The sequence below is a fragment of the Bubalus bubalis genome, chromosome 6, assembly GCF_019923935.1.
Source record: "Bubalus bubalis isolate 160015118507 breed Murrah chromosome 6, NDDB_SH_1, whole genome shotgun sequence".
Lineage (NCBI taxonomy): Eukaryota > Metazoa > Chordata > Mammalia > Artiodactyla > Bovidae > Bubalus > Bubalus bubalis.
In genome coordinates this window covers 21,226,915-21,248,333 of record NC_059162.1, presented here as the reverse complement: position 1 = coordinate 21,248,333, position 21,419 = coordinate 21,226,915, and the positions used below count along the sequence as shown (strand labels likewise).

Here is a 21,419-nt window from a genome sequence, read left to right as displayed (position 1 = left end):
TGCCCCGAGCGCTGATCGCCGGCGCCGAGAACAGGACCACCGAGGCGCGGGTCCGCAGCCCGGGAGGGGCGGCTTCCACACCGCTGGGTTTCGGGGGTCACCTGGGCCTCGGGTGCACCCACCGTCCCCGCCTCCTGCGGCTTCCGGGAGCTGGGGGGTCGGCGGGGGCGACCCCTGAACTCAGGGCGCGCAGCTGAGGGTCTGAGGATTCTGCGTAGGGTGCGGGACCCCGAAGGCAACCTGTGGGGGCCCAGGGGTCCTCACTTCAGGGGAGAGGAGGAACCCTAAAGCAGGGCCCTCGGGAGCCGCCGTCTCCGTGCCTGAGAGAGCTTGGGGCTTCAAGGTTCCTCATTGAGAGTTAAGAGTTGGTGGTGTGCTTAGTGGTGGCGGGACCTCGGGATTTCGTGGATACAGTGTTCAGGAGCAGAGCTTGTCCCGTTTCCGTAGTGTAGTGGTTATCACGTTCGCCTCACACGCGAAAGGTCCCCGGTTCGAAACCGGGCGGGAACAGGGTTCCTCTTTCTTTTTCCCCGCCCTGAGATGTGTCTTCTCTTTGGCAAAACCAACAGGCGCGAAAAGGCACGGGGGGGGGGGAGGGCAGGGGACGCAGCTGGAGGAAGACTTGGTGACCACCTGGAAGTCTCTTTATTCAGCGCTCGGAGAGGCCCCGGAGCCACGTCAGAGATCTGGAGGTGGACGGGTCCGCTCATCACCCGCCACTCATCACCGAGCCTGACGACAAAGAAAACCGAGGTTCACAAGGAGAGCAAGACCTGGGCTCGGCAGCACGCAGCGCTACAGCTAGACCAGGAGGGACCCAGCCCGCTACTTTGTGTCCTTGCCCCAGAGCAAAAGCGACGCCCAGGAAAGGAGACGTGAAGGGCGATGAGCAGCGGGGGCACGGCTGGGAGCCCTGCACAGCTGCACACAGCCCTGGGCCGCTGCGACACTGCTTTCCCAGCTTTCTGACTTTCTGAAGGGTCATCTTACACTCACCTTTCACCTGGAGAAGCTAAGTAAGCCGTTTGTCTACAGCTCCCTGGTGGTCTAGTGGCTAGGATTCGGCGCTTTCACCGCCGCGGCCCGGGTTCGATTCCCGGTCAGGGAAAACTTTCTTTCTTTCAGCGTCTGCACTCACACAAGTCCTTCTCTTCCTGCCCAGATCGGAACTGTATTTTGCTTAAAGGTCCAGGGCAGAAGATTTCTGCACAGAGTTTCTAAATGCCGCTGAGTCCGGGCCTCAGGGTCCTGGACCTCAGGCTGGCTGTTGGAGCTGAGATGCCGCGAACAGCCTGGGCTGGCCAGCTCTGGCCTCCACTCTTTTCTCCTGGCGTGGTAAACCCAGAGTCTTACTTAACAGAGTTTTCATTCAAAGAGAATCTGAGGCTTCAGTTCCAAAAAGTCATTAAAATCCCAAACCAAAAGCTTTTGTAAGATACCAAAGTTTGCAAGAATACGAACATCCTATATCCTGTACCTAAGTGCCCGGTTAACATCACATTCTTTCTTTGGATAAGAGTTATGACATCTCTTGATAGTAACGTGCCGATATCTCGGGATTGTTCCTTTCCTTTGGCGTCCCTCTCAAAGCTAACTTCTGTGGGACCTGTCTTCCAAGGCCAGGGAACAGCTGTACCGTCCGGAAGAAGGCCCTCTTGGCCCTTCAGGAACCTGGAATCCGTTCTCTTTAGGATGTAGAGAAGGTATATGTGTGTTAGTCGCTCAGTCCTTTTGGACTTTTGGCCATCCCTTGGACTGTAGCATTCCTCTGTCCACGGGCCAGCGAAGCCCAAAACAAACATAACCACAATGCATTGGCCGGGAATCGAACCCGGGTCTCCCGCGTGGGAGGCGAGAATTCTACCACTGAACCACCAATGCCGCCATAGAGACCATATTTGCAGGGATAGCCTAGATGGAGTTTTATTCAGGTCTTTCTCAAGTGCAGGCCACTCATGCCCTGTGCTTGTGGGACGGTCTAGGCTTTCGTCCTCCGCCCTCAGCTGCACCGGCTGCCCTCTGCCCTCTGGCCTCCTGCGGGTTGCTTTGGCGGGCACTCAGGTGTGCTTTGGATCCGTCTGAGTGGTGGAACCGCCTGGTGCTCCTGCTCACTGGCCCAGTCTTGTCCAAAACTCTTTGCGACCCCTTGTCCGCCAGGCTCCTCTGTCCCTGGGATTGCCACGCCCCTTTGCTAGAAAACCCATCGAGGCAGTACAGCTGCCCCCTTGGCTCCTGCCTCGCTCCCTGTGCCCTGCAGGGAGCGTAAAGTGTTCTGTCAGGACACAGAGGTGAAGAATCCTTCCCTGTGGTCGGAGGATGAGAGAACCAGATGGGAAATGCTGCAAAGGGAGGGGAATATTCTCAAAAGCTTCCCAGAACTGCTGTGTGGGTGCTGTCGGTTGGGTGGCTGCCCTATGACAATAAGGCTTAGTCTTGTGTTCTGGCCTTGACCCAGTCCCAGGTCCAGTCTGAATTCAAGCACAGAGGCACCCTGCTTTCCCACACATATGTTATTCTGTCTCTCTCCAAGGGGAGTTCTGAACCACCTTTTCTATCTCAGTGAATAGCGACCATGTGGGTCTTTTATTTATTTATTTTTCCCCCTTTGTTTTGCTGAAATGTAACTCAGGAATATAAAAAAGCTTTGGCTCTAGATAAATTAGTGCTCTCCATACTACAAACAAGAATAAAATTCAAGTTGATAATAAGGATGAATCTCAAATACTTTTACACTCCTGAAAATTCTAATAATTGATGTATAATTACATAGAAAATATTTGTCCTGTCATGCTCCCAGAGATGACTCCTGGTATGCACCACACTGCTTTAATAATTTTGATCTAAAAACTCCTTCATGGTGACTTTCACATTTATTATTATTTATAAAGTTTAAAATTATGTATCCCAGTAAATTAAATATACCATATAATATCTTTTAAATCAGGATTAAGTCTTTTGAGTCTCGAAATCACAGTGACTTAATTATTCCCCTTTCAATTCCGGGTCAATGTTTTTAGCTATCATCTAATACGTGCCTCTAAGTAGCATTTATCTGCCACGATTCAGCTCAATTTACGATTTTAAGATCTATCATTAAGTTCTGTGACTGATATTAAATTGGTTGAATTAATGTATAATCTTTGCCTGGAGAATTTCTATTTAAGGTAGAAATAACAAAACACTGTTTAAATATAATGCTGCCCACATTTTTATAGATTATATATAGAGGGGCTATAGGTTAACAGCTTAAGAGAATGTGTGGGTACCTTTAGGAGATGTTCCTGAATGTAGCCGTAACGTCACTTGAAGAAGAGTACAACACATGGACTCCCTAAGCTGAGAAGTAAGGACCTGGAAAGAAGTTTACTGGAAGCGCTCATTTATTTTATTTTATTTTTTTTAATTCCTGATTCTTAGTTACCTGCCTTCTAGATCTCAAATCACCATTTTTCCATGTGCTATGTAATTCTTTTTTTACTCACTGCTGGGGTCCTTAGGCACTGGCAGGCAGATGAACCTGAGAACATGACAGGTTGTTCTCCTGCTGTGATTTTTATTTGTGTGTGTGTGTGTGTGTGTGTGAGAGAGAGAGAGAGAGAGAGAGAGAGAGAGAGAGAGATTCTTATTTTTGATGCCTCCTGGTGTGAATGCACCAAGGAGTGGGACCTTGACTTTGCTCCTGATACAGCAGTTTTCCTGGAGAAGGGCCTGGTGCCTGGTGAGCGCCTAGTAAGTGCTTGCTGACTGAAGGACTCCTAATGCACATTTGCGGAAAACAGATGAGGAGGACAGAAAGTGGGTAAGATCCACAGAGGCCTAGAGTATGAGGGACAGAGAGAGACAGAAGGGTACAGACTCCAAGAGGGTGAGAGAGGGGCAGAGAGAAATGTCCTAGAACCCAGAGACATCCTTGACTGAGTACGGAAGATCCAAAGAGCTCTTGTTTCCTCCTGAGCTTCAACTGAGGAATCAGTGGAAGGTGAACCAATAACTCTAAGGATCCAGGTTTGCACAAGATGTATTATCGGTGCAGGATTCTGTAGCTTGCAACAATGTGTCTCAAATGAGATAATTTTTCCAGATGTAGCCATGTACTGTCGAGATATCATGCAGAGAGAGTCTCGGGCTTGCAAATGTACCCGTATATTGGAGGGAGACCCCACATTAGATTGTGCGCATCCAACCAAAGCAAAAATGCAAATCATAAAGGGAAGGAAAGAGGATAAATGTCTGGGACCAGTGGGCGTTTGTTTTGTTTTTTTTTTTTTAAACTCCTGTAATCCATAAGCTGCTCTGCAAGAGGCTCTCCAGAGTCATTCTGGCCGGTCTTGTCTGGACTCAATGACTTGGTCACCACTGAAAACAGTTACAATTATTAGAATACTTTCCAATCAGCTTGGAGGTTTAGCTGCTGAATATGTGTAATCTCTGGAAATGTACACATTGTCTTTTCATTGTACCTCCCGCTAAGTTGAGTCGGTAGGGCACAAATTCCTTTGTTAGAGTAACAGACAGGTGTATTGACAATTTCTTGTGATGGCAAGACCATGAAGAAAAAGACTCTTTCCTTGAGTCGGCAAAATACATTGGAATATAAATTAGCACATCTATTTAGGGAAAACTAAGAACATAAAGAGATGCCTTCAGTTTCTAGCAAAGGTGCAGTGACAGAAATCAGATTAACCCTCCTTCCTAAAGCTCACTCTCCCCCTTTGTCCCACTCCCAAAGGAGCAAAAACCCAAAAAACCATGAAATACTAGCTTCTAAGACACTGGAAATCAGGCAGCAAAGGATAGCAAGCCCTGAGAGGTGACAAACAAACAAGATGAGTCTTGCCATGGGCCCAGCTTCCTGCTTTCGGTGAGTTCCCACGCTGGGCACCAAGAGGAGGATTTGAGGTCAATCCACTGGACTCAAGAAGCTGAGTGTTGGTGGAGACCAAGGCAGCTAGAGTTCACAGGACAAAGATCCAATCATTTGCTTTGCAAATGATTCCTATTTGCAAAGCAGAAGTAGGGACACAGAGGTAGAGAACAAAGGTATGGATATCAAGGGGGAAAGGGGAGTCGGAGGAATTGGGAAGTTAGGATTTACCTATATACGCTATTGATGCTATGTATAGAGTAAATAACAAATGGGAACCTACTCTATGGCATAGGGAAATACCGGATGCTCTGTGGTTACCTAAATGAGAAGGAAATCCAAAAAAGAGGGGAAATATGTATATGTATAGCTGATTCACTTTGCTATTATCACAACATCGTAAATCAGCTATACTTCAATAAAAGTTAATAATAAAAGAGAGAAACATGAAGAAAGGTCCAGTGATGAGAGAGAGTGGGAGAGAGAGAGAATGCTGGGATATGAAAGGGTCTCCCTCAAGTACTCAGCAGAGTAATGATGGGGTATCGTTATGAAGAAAGTGCCTGAGGCCAAGGAAAGAATGTTTTAAAAAGATTCTGGTGCAATGCCTGGTGCTCACACAGGACAAGCAATTGTATTCGATCCCCCCAGACAGAATGGACTCCTCCTAACTCCTGGGCCATTGGGAAGAACATTCAGAAAACTCTTGTTACAGTATTGGGAATAAGCAGCTCTAGACTGACCTACCTAAAAAAATCATGAAAGGAAGATCCAAAGGGATCAAACCATTTACAAGTCACTCAAATGTACCCCAGATAAAGCTCAAGACGATTTGTAGGAATACCAAAACAGCCAGTGCCCCAAATGGGAAACTCTGACAGTGCTTGGCCTCCAATCAAAGGATGCCAGTCATGCAAAGAGGCAGGAAAATGACAGGTAAGGAGGAGACAAATGAATGAATGAATCAGTCAGTGAAATTGAGCCAGAAGGGACACAATGTAAAAATCTGCAGAGAAGACTTTAACAGTTATCATGACGGTATACATATGTCCAAAATGTTAATTAGAAACACAGAACACACAAAAATGGCAAAAAAAAAATCAAACTTTAGAGCTGAAAACTGTAACATCTAATGCAATAAATTCACCAGATTGAAGAGCAGATTAGACATGGCAGAAAACAACATAAACAAGATTAAGGAGCACAAAGCAATGAAAAGCTGTTCACAGTATCCAAATGGAAACTCACTGTCCAAATAAAATGCTTTTAATGAACATAGTGTCATTGAAGAGTCGTTGTTTTTCAGTTGCTAACCTGTGTTTGGCTCTTTGTGACTCCACTGACCGCAGCACTACGGGCCTCCCTGTCCCTCAATATCTCTCAGAGTTTGCCCAAGTTCGTGTTCGTTGAATCGGTGATGCCGTCCAACCATCTCATCCTCTGTTGCCCTTTTCTCCTTCTGCCTTCAAACTTTCCCAGCATCAGGGACTTCTCCAAGGAGTCTGCTCTTCTCATCAGGTGGCCAAAGTATTGGAGTTTCAGCATCATCCTTCCAATGAGTATTCAGGGTTGATTTCCTTTAGGATTGACTGGTTTGATCTCCTCGGCATCCAAGGGACTTTCAAGAGTCTTCTCTAGCACCACAGTTCCAAAGCATCAGTTCTTCAACATTCTGCCTTCTTCATCGTCCAACTCTCACATTGGTACATGACGGCAAGAAAGATCACAGCTTTGACTATATGGACCTTTGTGGGCAAAGTGATGTCTTTGCTTTTGAATACACTGTCTAGGTTTGCCATCGCTTTCCTTCCAAGAAGCCAGTGTCTTCTAATTTCATGGCTGCAGTCACCATCCGCAGTGGTTGTAGAGCCCAAGAACAGAAAATTTGTCACTGCTTCCACATTTTCCCCTTCTATTTGCCATGAAGTGATGGGGCTGGATGCCATGATCTTAGTTTTTTTAATATTGAGTTATAAGCTGGCTTTTTCACTCTCCTCTTTCACTCTCATCAAGAGGCTCTTTAGTTCCTCTTTGCTTTCAGCCACTAGGGTGGTGTCATCTGCATACCTGAGGTTGCTGATATTTTTCCCAGCAATCTTGATTCCAGCTTGTAACTCATCCAGCCTGGCATTTCCCCTGATGTGTTCTGCATTCAACTCAAATAAACAGGGAGACCGTAAACAGCCTGGTTGTACTCCTTTCTCAATTTTGAACCAGTCAGTTGATCCGTATAAGGTTCTAACCGTTGCTTCTTGACCCGCATACAGGCTTCTGAGGAGACAGGGAAGATGGTCTGGTATTCCCATCTCTTTTAGAGTGTTCCACAGTTTGTTATGATCCACACAGTCAAAGGCTTTAGTGTAGCGCAAGAAACAGAAGTACATGTTTTTTCTGGAATTCCCTTGCTTTGTCTATGATCCAGCAAATGTTTGCAATTCGATCTCTGCTTCCTCTGCCTTTTCTAAACCCAGCTTGTACATCTGGAATTTCTTCATTCAAGTGGAATGCTGAAGCCTACCTAGCTTGAAGGATTTTGAGCATAACCTTACTAGCATGGGAAGTGAGCACAATTCTCCAGTACTTTGAACGTTCTTTAGCACTGCCCATTGAATGCTAGCACATCACTGAAAGACCTGATACATGGGTGACTAATGCTTCTGAAAATACCCAGGGACGAGAAACAGGTTTTGGAGGAACAATGTCAGATAATTTCAATCATAGTAAAGATTATAAACCCACCGATCCAAGGAGCCAAATGAACAAAATGAATGAGCACAACAGCACGGAAAAAACACATCTAGTCTCATCGTAATTAAAGTGCTCAAAGCCATTGAAAAAGCATATAGTCCCCGAGGGACCAGAGGAGAAAGACCGGATACATGTAGAAACAAAAGTGCACATGTCGGATTTTATCAGAAGCATAGAAGTGAGGGACTTCCCGGGTGGTCCAGTGGTTAAGACTTTGCCTTCTTGGTGTGAGTTGGATGCCTGGTTAGAGAGCTAAGACCCAACAGGCCTCATGGCAAAACACACACACACACACACACACACACACATGAAACAGAAGCCATATTGTAACAAATTTAATAAAGACTAAAAAGAGAGAGAGGAGGAGAGAGATGCATGGAAGTTATAATACAGTGGAGCAGCCTCTTCAAAGGACAGAAGCCAAAAACGTCAAGGTGGACTTCTATCACTGCTGCTGCTGCTGCTGCTAAGTCGCTTCAGTAGTGTCCGACTCTGTGCGACCCCATAGACGGAAGCCCACCAGGCTCCCCCGTCCCTGGGATGCTCCAGGCAAGAACACTGGAGTGGGTTGCCGTTTCCTCTACCCACCTTTAAAGTCCTTCAATATGAAGGTGAATAATGACCATTACAGACATACAAAGGCTGAAAGACTTCAGCAGCAGCAGACCCACTATACAAGGAATGCTAAAGGAATCCTCCAGGAAGAACACCACCAGATGGAAATCTGGATGTACGCACAGGGAGGAAGGAAAAGAGAAATGGTATCTGTATGGGGAAAATAGAAGATTTTAAATATAAATCCCTATAGAAATACGTAACTGATTAAAACAGAACAGTGGATTTGTTACATACTCAGTAAAGGAGAAAGGTAAAGAAATACGGTTACTGGTTTCACTGCTTCAGGAAATTCTGGACTCCCAGGGACCTGGCAAACCTCCTGTGCACCATGACGCCGGACAGGAGGGAAGCAGTAGAGGAGCCCTTTTGCCTTTCCCAGAAAGGTTGCGCCTCGTAGAAAGACCCACACAGCTTTTGAGTGTTTCAAGGAAGGCGTTCCTAAGGTGTGTTTAGAACAACCAACCTTTCCGTGAACAGCCCAAGGCACTAATAGGTGGCGCCACAGAGACACGCTCGAGTAAGGTGCTTCTCATCCCCATGGATGCGTAATTACCCGCTTCCACGACCGGTGGAGCCACACCCATTTCCGAGGGCAGAAACGCGCCGGAGACGCCCCGGGCCGGAGCCGAGGGGGCCGGAGGGAGGTTGGACGCCGGGTGGGCTCCGTACTGGTTCTTTCGGTTCTTTGCTCCGCCTTCACCCGGCCGTCTGCACCGCTGGTGTTGCCCTCCCTCGGCTCGACCGCGGTCGGTGGGGCGGGAGCCGGAACCAGCTAACCGGGAAGGTGGATCCAAAGGGACGACTGCGAAGAGCTGGAAAAGAAGCCGGCGAGGTGGGGACGAGGACCGCCAGACTTCCCAGAAGGAACGTGCCGCATCTGGGGAGATGAGAATTGGTGTTTGGTTTGATTGTGTTTCCTTTTGTCACAATGTATCAGAATTGAGAGACAGAGCGGGGAAACCGACGAGCGAGCATGAAAGAGAGAAAACGAATAGCTGCAGTTCCCAAGAATAAAGCAGCGCAACGATCGAAATCATTTCACGTCAAAGGACAGACAGTAAAGACCGTTCTCATCGCCTGGTATGTGGCGCGCCGTGATCGTATAGTGGTTAGTACTCTGCGTTGTGGCCGCAGCAACCTCGGTTCGAATCCGAGTCACGGCATGGCCTCCGTGTTTCACGTGGCGTCTGACTTCTTTTTCTTCAACACGGTAATGGTCTGCACTGGGTTCTGCAACATGTGACCGCCCATTCTATCCGAGATAAAAATTATTAAGGTGTATTCACAGAACAAGATGCACAAATCATGAATGAACAGCTATTTGATGTGAAATAATCACCAAAATCAAGAGGTACAAAATTTTTTTATCAGCCAGGTATGGAAGATACACTTTGATACATGGATGAAGCCCTCTGGCACGTTTCCCAGGTAATGCCTATCCGTCCCCTGCTACTTTAAACTATTGAGTTTGTCCTTTCCTCAGTTCACCTGAAGGAATATAGACATTTTACTATATAGGGATTATCGAGCAGAAATTCTGAAGTCGATTTCACCCTAGTAGGGAAATCACAGAGGTCAGAACGCCGGGAAGGCAACGGACAAGACGTTCCATTGGAGAAAGCACCTTCAAGATCACGGAATCTCTGCTGCCAGCTAACTATAAGCATGGACCCGTCGGGCCACCATCTTGCACTCAGGGTCGCCCTCCTCCCCTCCCCCACCCTTACCAAATCACTCCCTGCAAAGTAATTCTAGCAAAGATCTCCCAATCCTCCCGCCCCTCCCCACACAGGCAGAGCACCCACTCTCACCCACCGGACTCACCGCCTTTCATCAGCTCTTCCGGAACCACATACGCGCACAGCCACTGTTGCTGCCTCATCTACCGCTGCCTCTGCAGGCTTGGTCCACACCCCTGGCCCCCGCCCACCAGCCCCGCTCCCTCGCTCACCTCTTGCCCTACAGTGGACATAACATTTGTCCTAACAGGTCTTCTGAGCGAGCTTCCAAGGGAAAAGGGAAACCGTGCCCACTGCCTGGTAGAGACCACGGGGATTCCAAACAACAGCAGCTGGAGAGGCAGGGCATTTCCCTGGATCACCATCGTATTGATATTCTGACGTTGATTTTTACATGAACCACCTGCCTATGCTTCTGATAACAGTTTTCCCTTGATGGTAGTGAGATGAATTGGCCATTCAAAGTACTCAGGGAAATGAATGTGAATGAATAGGTTGAAAGAGAATATTTTAAAAACACGTTCTGCACTTGCTCAACTGAAAGTGGGTGGAGATGGTAAAAGCCTGGGAGGCTGGGCATGTCCACTATTGCTGGGCCAGTCACTGGAGCTAAACCTGTCGACACTGGGAATACCCTGAGCCTGGGCCTCTGTCTCTGAGAGACACTTAGGAAAATCCATCTACACCTCAGCGACCGACCACAGCACCTGGTTCCCTTTTCCTGTGAAGCCTAAGCCGGGGATCACAAAGGTAATATTTTAATGACCAGAAGCTATAAGAAAATACTCTTGACATATTTACTCATTCGGGAAATAAACGTCACACTGATAAGGAGATAACATTACACAGCCTCCAGCATGACTGCTTTTTAAAAAATTCATACGCTAAATGCCGACAAATGTGGAGCAATTGCACCTGTAGCAGTCAGTTCAAAATCATTCTAGAAGACTGTTGGCAGTTTCTAATAAAGTTAATCTTGTACCTACTTCATGGCCCAGCAATTGTACTACTTCTATGAATGCACAATATGCAAAAAATTGGTATGGGATATTCATCAAGAACACCAGTTGACACCAAAAAATCCCGACAAAATTACTCCAGTAATACCAAAAGTAGTGAAATGTGCATAACACTATGAATATGTTTAATGAACAAAATGTTGCATGAAAGCAAAGTCAGTTACCAAAAATGTAGCTTCCTTCATTTGAATTTCAAGAGCAGGCAACAGTACACTCTTGCAGTAGACCTCAGAATGGTCATAAAATAAGCGATCTAGTGTAGGAATTGCCTAGAAAGTGGCTCAAGTGGCATTTCAAGGGTGGGGGAGATTTTCTACACCTTGATCTGGGTGCTGATTACGTTTGCAAAAATTCAACAAACTGTGCCTATAGTTCAATGATTTACTGTTTCTGTAAAAATCAGTGGATGGTGGATGGAAAGGAGCTGGTCTAGACCATGATGACTAGTTTGCATTTTAGTGTAAACCTCTTCAGTACGCCTTCTCCTTTAGTGTAAGAAAAACCCCACTGATATTAGACATATCTTTACCAGAAAATAAAAACAACAATGACCATGTTATCTTGTTAGTGTAACTATAGGCAAGGCTCCTTGAAGGGCAATATTTAAACTTTGGGGATGTGTTCTGCTCAACAGGGAGTCAAGCAGTTGTTCTAGGTTTTGCTTTGACTGGCAGGTTTGTGCGCTGTGGGATTTACTCCTCTTCTTGCTGCATTTTGCTTCCAGGCCAGTGGCAAATTCTGCTCTCCCACCACTGCTAGGGGGCATAGCTGGTGCTGGAATTAAAAGTAAATGGATAGACTATTTCTCAACCCAAAAAAAAAAAAAAAAAAAAAGAATGAAGTAATGCCAATTACAGCAACATGCATGGACCAAGAGATTGTCATCCTAGTGAAGTAAGCCTGGCAGAGAAAGACAAATATCATATGACATCGCTTATATGAGAAATCTAAAACGCAAAACTAAAACTGATACAAAGGAACATATGTACAAAACGGAAATAAACCCACAGACATAGAAAACAACATTATGGTTACTGAACGGGAAAGGGGGAGGGGTAAATTAGAAGTTTGGGATTAACATATACACACTACTAGTATGCAGAAAACAGATAACCAACAAGCACCTCGGGTATAGCCAGGGACCTATACTCAATATTTTGTAATAATCTGTAAGGAAAAAATAATCTGAACCAAAACTAGATGTATATGTGTGCGTAACTGAATCACTTTGTTGTACACCTGAAACAAACACGACATTGAAAATCAACTATAAGTCAAAGTAAAAAAAAGAAAAAAGGCAAATGGCAAGACAGGCTACAGACACTACCTTGCCTTAGCCTGGATCTGAACCAAGGTTGCTGCTGCCACAGTGCAACACTTACACTCTACAGTCACAACACACAACGTGGCATAAGGCAACTGTCCCACGTAAATATACTCACACTGTGTTTGCTGTTTTATTTGTGGACACCAACAGAAGCTTGAGCTTTTCTCTCTTTCATGCTCTTCTCTGATTCTCCCTCAGAGTTTTGCCAAGAGAACGCGCCGGGCATAACAAACACTCTCTTCAAACAACACAAGAGACGACTCTATACATGGACATCACTAGATGGTCAATACCAAAATCACACTGGTTCTATTCTTTGCAGCCCGAAGATGGAGACGCTCTATTGCCAAAGTCAGACTTAAATGGAAGAAAGTAGGGAAAACCACTAGGCCATTCAGGTATGACCTAAATCAAATCCCTTATGATTGATTATACAGTGGAAGTGACAGATTCAAGGGATTCGATCTGATAGACAGAGTGCCTGGAGAACTATGGGCGGAGGTTTGCAACATTGTACAGGAGGCCTTGATCAAAACCATCCCCAAGAAAAAGAAAAGAAAAATGCCCAAAATGGTTGTCTGAGGAGGCCTTATAAATAGCCGAGAAAGGAAGAGAAGCAAAAGGCAGAGAAAAGGAAAGATATACCCAAATGAATGCAGAGTTCCAGAGAAGAGCAAGGAGAGATGAGAAAGCCTTCCAAAGTGAACAGTGCAAAGAAATAGAGCAAAACCATTAAAATGGGAAAGACTAGAGATCTCTTCAAGAAAACTAGAGATACCAAGGGAACATTACATGCAAAGATGGGCACAATAAAGGACAGAAGCAGAAGATAGTAAGAAGAAGTGGCAAGAATACATAGAAGAACTATACAAAAAAGACCTTCATGACACAGATAACCAGGGTGGTGTGATCACTCACGTAGAGCCAGACATCTTGGAGTGCGAAGTCAACATAGGGACTTAGGAAGCATCACTGCAAACAAAGCGAGTGGAGGTGGCAGAATTCCAGCTGAGCTATTTCAAATCCTAAAAGATGATGCTGTTTAATTGCTGCACTCATTTGCCAGCAAATTTGGAAAACTCAGCAGTGGCCACAGGACTGGAAAAGGTCAGTTTTCATTCCAAGCCCAAAGAAAGGCAGTGCCAAAGGACGTTCAAACCACTGCACAATTGCACTAATTTCTCATGCTAGCAGTGTAAAGCTCAAAATTCTCCAAGCCAGGCTTCAACAGTATGTGAACCGAGAACTTCCAGATGTTCAAGCTGCATTTAGAAAAGGCAGAGGAACCAGAGATCAAATTGCCAACATCTTTTGGATCATAGAAAAAGCAAGAGAATTCCAGAAAAGCATCTATTTCTGCTTCATTGACTACACTCAAGGCTTTGATGGCGTGGATCACAACAAACTGTGGAAGATTCTTCAGGAGATGGGAATACCAGACCTCCTTACCTGTCTCCAGAGAAACCTGTATGGAGCTCAAGAAGCAACAGTTAGAACCAGACATGGATCAATGGACTGGTTCAAAAAAGGAAAGGAGTACGTCAAGACTGTATATTGTCACCATGCTTATTTAACTTGTACGCAGAATACATCACGCGAAATGCCAGGCTGGATGAAGCACAAGCTGGAATCAAGACTGCAGGGAGAAATATCAAGACCCTCAGACATGCAGATGACACCACCCTTTGGCAAAAAGCAAAGAGGAACCAAAGAGCCTCTTGATGAAGGTGAAAGAGGAGAATGAAAAAGCTGGTTTATCACTCAGCATTCAAAAACCTAAGAGCATGACATCCGGTCTCATCACTTCATGGCAAATAGATGGGGAAGCAATGGAAATAGTGACAGACTTTATTTCCAGGGCTCCAAAATCACTGCAGATGGTGACTGCAGCCCTGAAATTAAAAGACACTTGCTCCCTGGAAGAAAAGCTATGACCAACCTAGACAGCGTATTAAAAAGCAGAGACATTACTTGCCAACAAGGGTCCATATAGTCAATGCTATATGGTTTTTCCAGTAGTCATGTCTGGATGTGAGAGCTGAACCATAAAGAAGGTTGAGCATGGAAGACTTGATGCGTTTGAACTGTGGTGTTGGAGAAGACTCTTGAGAGTGCCTTGGAATTCAAGGAGATCAAACCAGTCAATCCTCAAGGAAATCAGTCCTGAATACTCACTGGAAGGACTGATGCTGAAGCTGAAGCTCCAGTACTTTGGCCACCTGATGAGAAGAGCTGACTCATTGGGAAAGACCTTGCTGGTGAGAAAGAGTGAAGGCAGGAGGAGAAGAGCGTGACAGAGGATGAGATATTGGATGGCATCACCGACTCAATGGACACGAGTTTGAGCAAGCTCCAGGAGTTGGTGATGGACAGGGAAGCCTTCCGTGCTGCAGTCCATGGGGTCGCAAAACGTCCGAGAGGACTGAGTGACTGAACAGCACAACAAATTTTTCTGCTAGGTGATAAAATTATCTTTTATCCCTCACGATCTGTCTGAGCCTCTTCACAGGCTTCCTGGCAGGTCTCATTGTCTCATCCATGCTTTTGCCTGCTCTCCGCTCCTTTTCACGTTTCCTCGTTGGACGTGATCTCTCCAGCTGCAGCCACACGCACCTCGTCTACTAAACCGATGTCCAGAAGCGCAAATGGTCGGATGAAGGCGGAGCTAACCAGGAGCCATCAGCTTCCTTCGGGCTCCCCTTGGATCAAGCTCCGGACGTCTCCTGGCCGCTGGCATCTGCGGCGGAGTTGGAGCAACGCGCGGCGAGGACACTTCGGGGACCTTCTGCCCTCGGAATCGCACGGCTTCCGGAACCGCGGGAATGAACACGCTAAGTGGACTCCATCTCTCAGGTTGTCCGAGGCTCGGAGGGGGAAACGCTATTCTGAGAGACACAGGTGGCTCCGGCTAGCTCCGTAAGCATGCTTGCTTTCTGTCGGAGTGAGGAGTAAGCTCTCCTCGTGTCTCTGTGGTGCAATCTGTTACGGAGTTCGGCTGTTAACCGAAAAGTTCCTGGCTCGAGCCCACGCAGGGAGGCGTCTCACTCTTAGAATGTAAATGATATACGATTGTTTCTAATCTGTGCATCCTCTCCTGAGCTCCAGTACTACATTACTCTGTGTTGTTGGATACAACACACACTCTGCGTGTGTTGGATACACACGCGCGCGCGCGCGCGCACATACACACACACACACACACACACACAGGAGGACCTATGTCCGGGATCTCGGGGGGAAAGCAGGTCACCGGGAATCCTGGAATTCACCAAACAGTAGGCTCATCATCTACCCTGTAAACTCATTTTACTAATGAAGTTTCTTCCACTGTTTGTAGTCGTCTCTATTTAACCTTTCCCATATACTTTTCCAATTAATTTGGTTCTATTCTTTTCCTCCATTTTCCATCCACTGGATCATAGAAGAAGCCAGAGAATTCCAGAAAGACATCTGTTTCTGATTCATGAACTACTCTAAAGCCTTTGACTGTGTGGATCACAACAAACTGTGGAAAATTCTTCAAGAGATGGGAAAAACAGACCACCTTACCTGCTTCCTGAAAAACCTGTATGCAGGTCAAGGAGAGATGAAACCAGTCAGTCCTAAAGGAAATGAACCCTGAATATTCCTTGGAAGGACTGATGGTGAAGCTGAAGTGCCAAGTCTCACTCCCTGCGGCGGGCCTCCATTTTTGTTTAAAATATGAATCTAAAAGTTTGCGGAGAAGTGCCGCTGTTTCCGCCCGGTTTCCAACCGGGGACCTTTCGCGTGTTAGGCGAACGTGATAACCACTACACCACGGAAACCACATGGCTACTACCGCCTAGTGACATGCTCAAGAAATGCATGTTTGGACACAGCTGGCCTTCAAATTTTCAAAGGAAGAAGCCTCTGGAAGCCCAAGTGATCCCTCAAGTAAGGATCTGGGGTTCCTGAAAGGCCCTGACTTAGGGTTCCTCACCTCTCCCAGAGCGAGGTCCCTGTGGGCCCCCAGGCAGTTAGACCTCAGGATGCCCCAGCATCTGCTCTCCACTCCCACAACTCTTCTCCCAGGCCAAAATTTCAGGCTCCTCTGTGAACTGCAGCTGGTCAGTTACTCCTTCCGTTAGCGAGGTCCAGAGGCTTTCAGGACCTCGATAGTTGAAAAGCAAACATCAGGGTGATGCAAACCTTTGGGATTTGTCTTCCAAATAAAAAAAAGGAGTTGGAATGGAGGCCCCCAGGTGAGACCTGGGATCCCAAATATCTCTAAGGACCACAGATGTGGGAAAGGGGACAGCGTCAATGGATTATGCTTTCTGGGAAGGCCCCAGGGTTCCGAAAGAAACTCTGGGTCTTTCCCCTTCCACCCCTGTGGCAAGGGTGTTTTCCCACCTTACCTGATGCTCTGTTGGCTCAGACCGAACACACTTCTCTTTGACACCAGTCTTTCAGACCACGCTTCCAACTTGTCAGAAAATCCTATTTTTCTTTGGTTAGTTACGCATTTTGAGGCACATAACGTTTTTCTTGGTCTGATTTCCTCCCTCAACTTTCCTCATAAAGGCCGGGAGATGGATTCAACTCGGGAGATGGATTCAACTCCTTGGAAACTTTAGGGTTTGAGTCTTTTAACCTCGAGTGTGTGGGGCTGGGCCGAGGTCGAGAACTCTCTTGGCCAGGTCGGTCAAGATTGGCCTCTCCGCGGCCTGTCCTCCAGGGTCGGGGGCAGGGCCGGGCCACCTCAGCATGGCCCCTGTCGCGGGGTCTAGAGCCCCACGCAGGCGTGGCGCCGCGGGAGAAGCTTCAGCCGGCAGCGTGGATTCAGTAGGCCGGGAGCCGGCAAGGCGCACCCGGGTGCACGCGGCGAATTTTGGTTCTCAGAGAGCCGGTGCCCTCCCGGCCCCCTGGTTCTGATCCCGCGGACAGTAACCTCCCGGCCAGAAGAGACCAGTAGGAGAAGAGCAGCATCTCCTTCAAGCCGTGTCCACTCAGCATCCAACCATCCCACAATGGTCTTGAAGAGACACAGTGAGAAAGTGGTAATAGATTAGGGGAAAAGAAGAAATCCTTGGTGATTTCCTCATCGAAACACCTCATGAGAATGAAGTGGGAGCCTGCAGGGACCCAGTCCTCCTGGCGCTGCTGAAGGCCAGTCTAGTTCCCACCAGTTGCTGGAGCCAAAGCAGACAACCTTGGGCAGGTGACCAGTGAGTAAGCAGTCCTTCTTCCTCCCCAGCTGCATTGCACTTGAACTTGCAGCACTAGAACGCATCCCCTTGGCTTTTGATGGATTCTAAAGAAGTAACACAGGTTTCTTTCTTTTTTTCATAAATTTTTTTTCTCCAACTTTTTTGAGACATAGTTGACATAACACTGTGTGAGTTGAGCACGTTAATTGGATACAGTTATATATGGCAAAATGATTCCCACCAGAGCATTAACTGGCACCTCCATCCCATCACATAATTCTCATTTCTTTTTCGTGATGAGACCATGTATGATCCAGTCTCTTGCAGTTTTCAAGTGTACATATAATGAAGTGCTTTGACGAAGTTTACACCCAGGTAACTGACATCTTAAGATGTGATAAGAAATCCCTGGAAGTCTAGCGGTTAGAACTTGGCGCTTTCGCAGCTGTGGGCCAGGGTTTGTGGACCTAAGATCCCACAGTCTCTGTTCAGTCATACATGCTCAGTCATATCCAACTCTGTGGGACGCCATGGACTGTAGCCCACCAGGTTCCTCTCTTCATGGGATTTTCCAGGTAAGAATACTGCAGTGGGTTGCCTTTTTCTACTCCGACAACAGATAGGTTCCTTCTTAATGCACTTATTAAGGTCGGTAGTGGCTGGTGGCTAGATGGCACAGCATGCTTTGTTTGCTGATATGGCAGGCAACATTTATCATTCACATTCCTCCCCTCTCCCTTCTGATCTCATTTGTTTGGCTGCACCCATTGGCTTCCATGGGCAAGCAAGACCGGGAAATGCTGGTTGCCAGGGTCCGCCTCAAGCACACAGATCAGGGGCAAAAGCTAGACAGGAAACCAGGAACCAGGAACGGCAGAGAATATTTAGCCCAAATGTAATGAGCCCAACATTCAGGGGGCCTCCTATTAGTCCTGGTGCCACCACTTACCCTCCTTTTGACCTTGGATCAACTCCAATACGCTAGGCCAATTTTGCAAGTGTCTTATGAAAGAAATAATAAGTACTTCATAAAGCTGTTGTGTAGATTAAATGAGATAATCAAATAACACAGCTGGCGCAGAAGGTGGCCAATATTAAGTATGTTCTGGGAGGAAACAATCAAAGATAAGCTGGCACTTCAGTCTTTTGTAACATTTGAATACATTTTTAAATATTTCAATAAGTTTTGTCATGATGAATGTAACATCTATTCACAAAATAAGTGCATATTAAAGAATAGAAAAATGAAAACGGAATTTATAAAACATATGCCCACAAAAGGGACTTGCTAATAGTAGCTTTGTTCATAATAGTCCCCAAATTGAAAGGCATTCAAATGTCCAGCACGAAGTGAATAGATATAATTGTGACATATTCACTCAAAGGAATACTGCTACTGCTGCTGCTAAGTCGCTTCAGTCATGTCTGACTCTGTGCGACCCCATAGACAGCAGCCCACCAGGCTCCACTGTCCCTGGGATTCTCCAGGCAAGAACACTAGAGTGGGTTGCCATTTCCTTCTCCGATGCATGAAAGTGAAAAGTGAAAAGTGGAGTCGCTCAGTCGTGTCCGACTCTTAGCGACCCCATGGACTGCAGCCCACCAGGCTCCTCCGTCCATGGGATTTTCCAGGCAAGAGTACTGGAGTGGGGTGTCATTGCAAAGGAATACTACTCTTCAATAAAATGAAACACATTCCTGATACATGGCAACGATATGGATTAAAACATCATCCTGAGTGATGAAAAGAGTTCATACTCTGCGGAGCCACCTATGGGAATTACTCGATGAGACAAACTAATCCCTAGTGACAAGAACTAGATCACTGAGCACCTGGGACAGGGAGTGGAAGGGGGATTGACGGCAAAGAGGCTCAAGAGGATAGTTTGGAGTGCTGGAGATGTTCTTGAACTGGATAGTGCTTCCACGGGTACGTTCAGTTGTCAAAAGTCATCAGACTTGAAATGGATAGATTGTATTATTTTAAAATTAATTCTTAAGAAATTTGATTTTTTAAAAATAATGAGAAGAATCCTTCCACATTTTAATAACTTAATTCAATGACACTCATTATTATTATTAGCATTAGAGGGTTCTTTTAGAAACGTATGTCTCTTAAGGTAAACAATTTGATTGAAAGTTCAACAGTTTCTTCATTTTTGTGTTTTTTCATTAAATTTATACACTAGTAAATTGAAATACTTTCAAGTTGGAATAGATTCTATAAGAGCTCAATCATATAAAAGCATATATATATATTTTTTCTCTTGGTTGGTATACCTAAATGACTGCATTATCATTCACTTACATTAACAGAAGTTACTTTTGAATTTAAGATGTTTCAAAATTTTACATATTTGTATGTTCTGTGTCCTTTTAATTTTTTAAAATAACACATATAGAGCTTAGGGGCTTCCCAAGTGATACTAACAGTAAAGAACCCATCTGCCAATGCAAGAGGCACAAGAGATGTGGGGTCTATCCCTGGTTCAGGAAGATTCCCCGGAGGAGGGCATGGCCACCCACTCCGTATTCTTACCTGGAAACCTCTCATGGTCAGAGGAGCCTGGGGGGCTACAGTCCATGCGTCCCAAAGAGTCAGACAGGACTGAAATGATTTAGCATGAACCCATGCACTTCTGCTACTTAGAATAATGTAAAAATCGATTTGAAGGAAAATGTGCAAAGTTGTTAACAGCAGTCCATTCTAGGAGGTGGGACTATGGATGACTGCTTATTTTCTTCTTTAGATATAGTTAACATTTTTAAATTAAAAAAAAATGAATGACCTGGAAGTGAAAGAACAGAAGAGAGAACAGAAGAGCTATGGAAGAGGTATTGGAAATGTGAGAGGAAAGGATAAAAGGGAGGGAAAACCTAGTTCTTGCAGAAGTGTGTGTAAGTTGGGGATTCAAGGGGAGCAGCTCTTGGAATAAGAAAGGTGTTTGGGAGGCAAGTGGGTCATGAGGATACTGCAGTTTTATTCGTCTTACATGACTCCTCCTTGGTGTTTTGTCAAAGAAACATGCGGGCTTAAATCTCTTGCCAAACATTTTTACCATATGTGTTCCTCTTTGACTAGCACCATATCCTGTGTAGCCAGGCAGGCTCCAGTTCAAATTGCTGCTTTCAGATCCCACTCACTGATTGAGTGACTAGACAAGTTATTTAACCTTCCATGTCTCAGATTTCTCATGTGTGAAATGAGGATGATGATATGATAGAAGCCTGCTGGAAGGATAAAGTGAGTACACCCATGTAAAACTTGTAGACAGAGCCTCAGCACATGGCACTTTGCATGTCACCATTGAGTGTAAGGTCTTGCATTTTGGCACTGCACTGCATAAAGTCTGGGTGTGGTTTTCTTTTAAGTTAGTGATATCTTTCAGTGGCAGCGGAACTTTCAAGAGAGAGTGAAGGAATCCTGTCTGACCGGCAGTAGCCTCCTGGGCTTGTGGGACCTGCCAGTTTACTAGTTCATCTGATCAGCTCATCAAAAGGGGAACAGTAGTCCAATTCCTTGCTTCAAAAATCCCCCAATTAAAAAAAAATTAAGGTTTTACAGTTGAAAACATTCCTATACATGACTCAAGACCCAGAATTTTACATAACATATATATATATATATATATATATATGACTACATAAACATTTAAAGTTAAAATACAAGCAATGGACCTTACTACGTGTATATATGTGTATATACAGCACACACACACACACACACACAGTATCAAGTTACACATGCCTGGGAAGAGGAGTCCACTGCCCCCTTGTCAGGTTCCCACTCCCACTCCTCCACCAACATAACCACTTTCACTGACTGCTTAGCTATTGATCTCCTTATCTCGAAATCAATATTGATAGCCGCACTCAGATTTTCCAGTTTCCCACCCAGACCCTGAAGACCAGCCTGCAAACGGGAAAGTGAAT

The 21,419-nt window shown here is 45.8% G+C and overlaps 5 non-coding genes across 5 annotated transcripts; 3 read left to right on the top strand and 2 right to left on the bottom strand.

Annotated features, from left to right (window-relative positions):
• Positions 1 to 437: 437 nt before the first annotated feature.
• On the top strand, positions 438 to 510 carry TRNAV-CAC. Its single transcript has one exon. It is a non-coding gene; the product is annotated as a tRNA-Val (tRNA).
• Positions 511 to 1,036: 526 nt separating this feature from the next.
• Positions 1,037 to 1,108, top strand: TRNAE-UUC. The gene has a single exon. It is a non-coding gene; the product is annotated as a tRNA-Glu (tRNA).
• A 702-nt stretch (positions 1,109 to 1,810) lies between these two features.
• Positions 1,811 to 1,881, bottom strand: TRNAG-CCC. Its single transcript has one exon. It is a non-coding gene; the product is annotated as a tRNA-Gly (tRNA).
• A 7,440-nt stretch (positions 1,882 to 9,321) lies between these two features.
• Positions 9,322 to 9,393, top strand: TRNAH-GUG. The gene has a single exon. It is a non-coding gene; the product is annotated as a tRNA-His (tRNA).
• A 6,655-nt stretch (positions 9,394 to 16,048) lies between these two features.
• TRNAV-AAC lies at positions 16,049 to 16,121 on the bottom strand. The gene has a single exon. It is a non-coding gene; the product is annotated as a tRNA-Val (tRNA).
• Between the last annotated feature and the right edge of the window lie 5,298 nt (positions 16,122 to 21,419).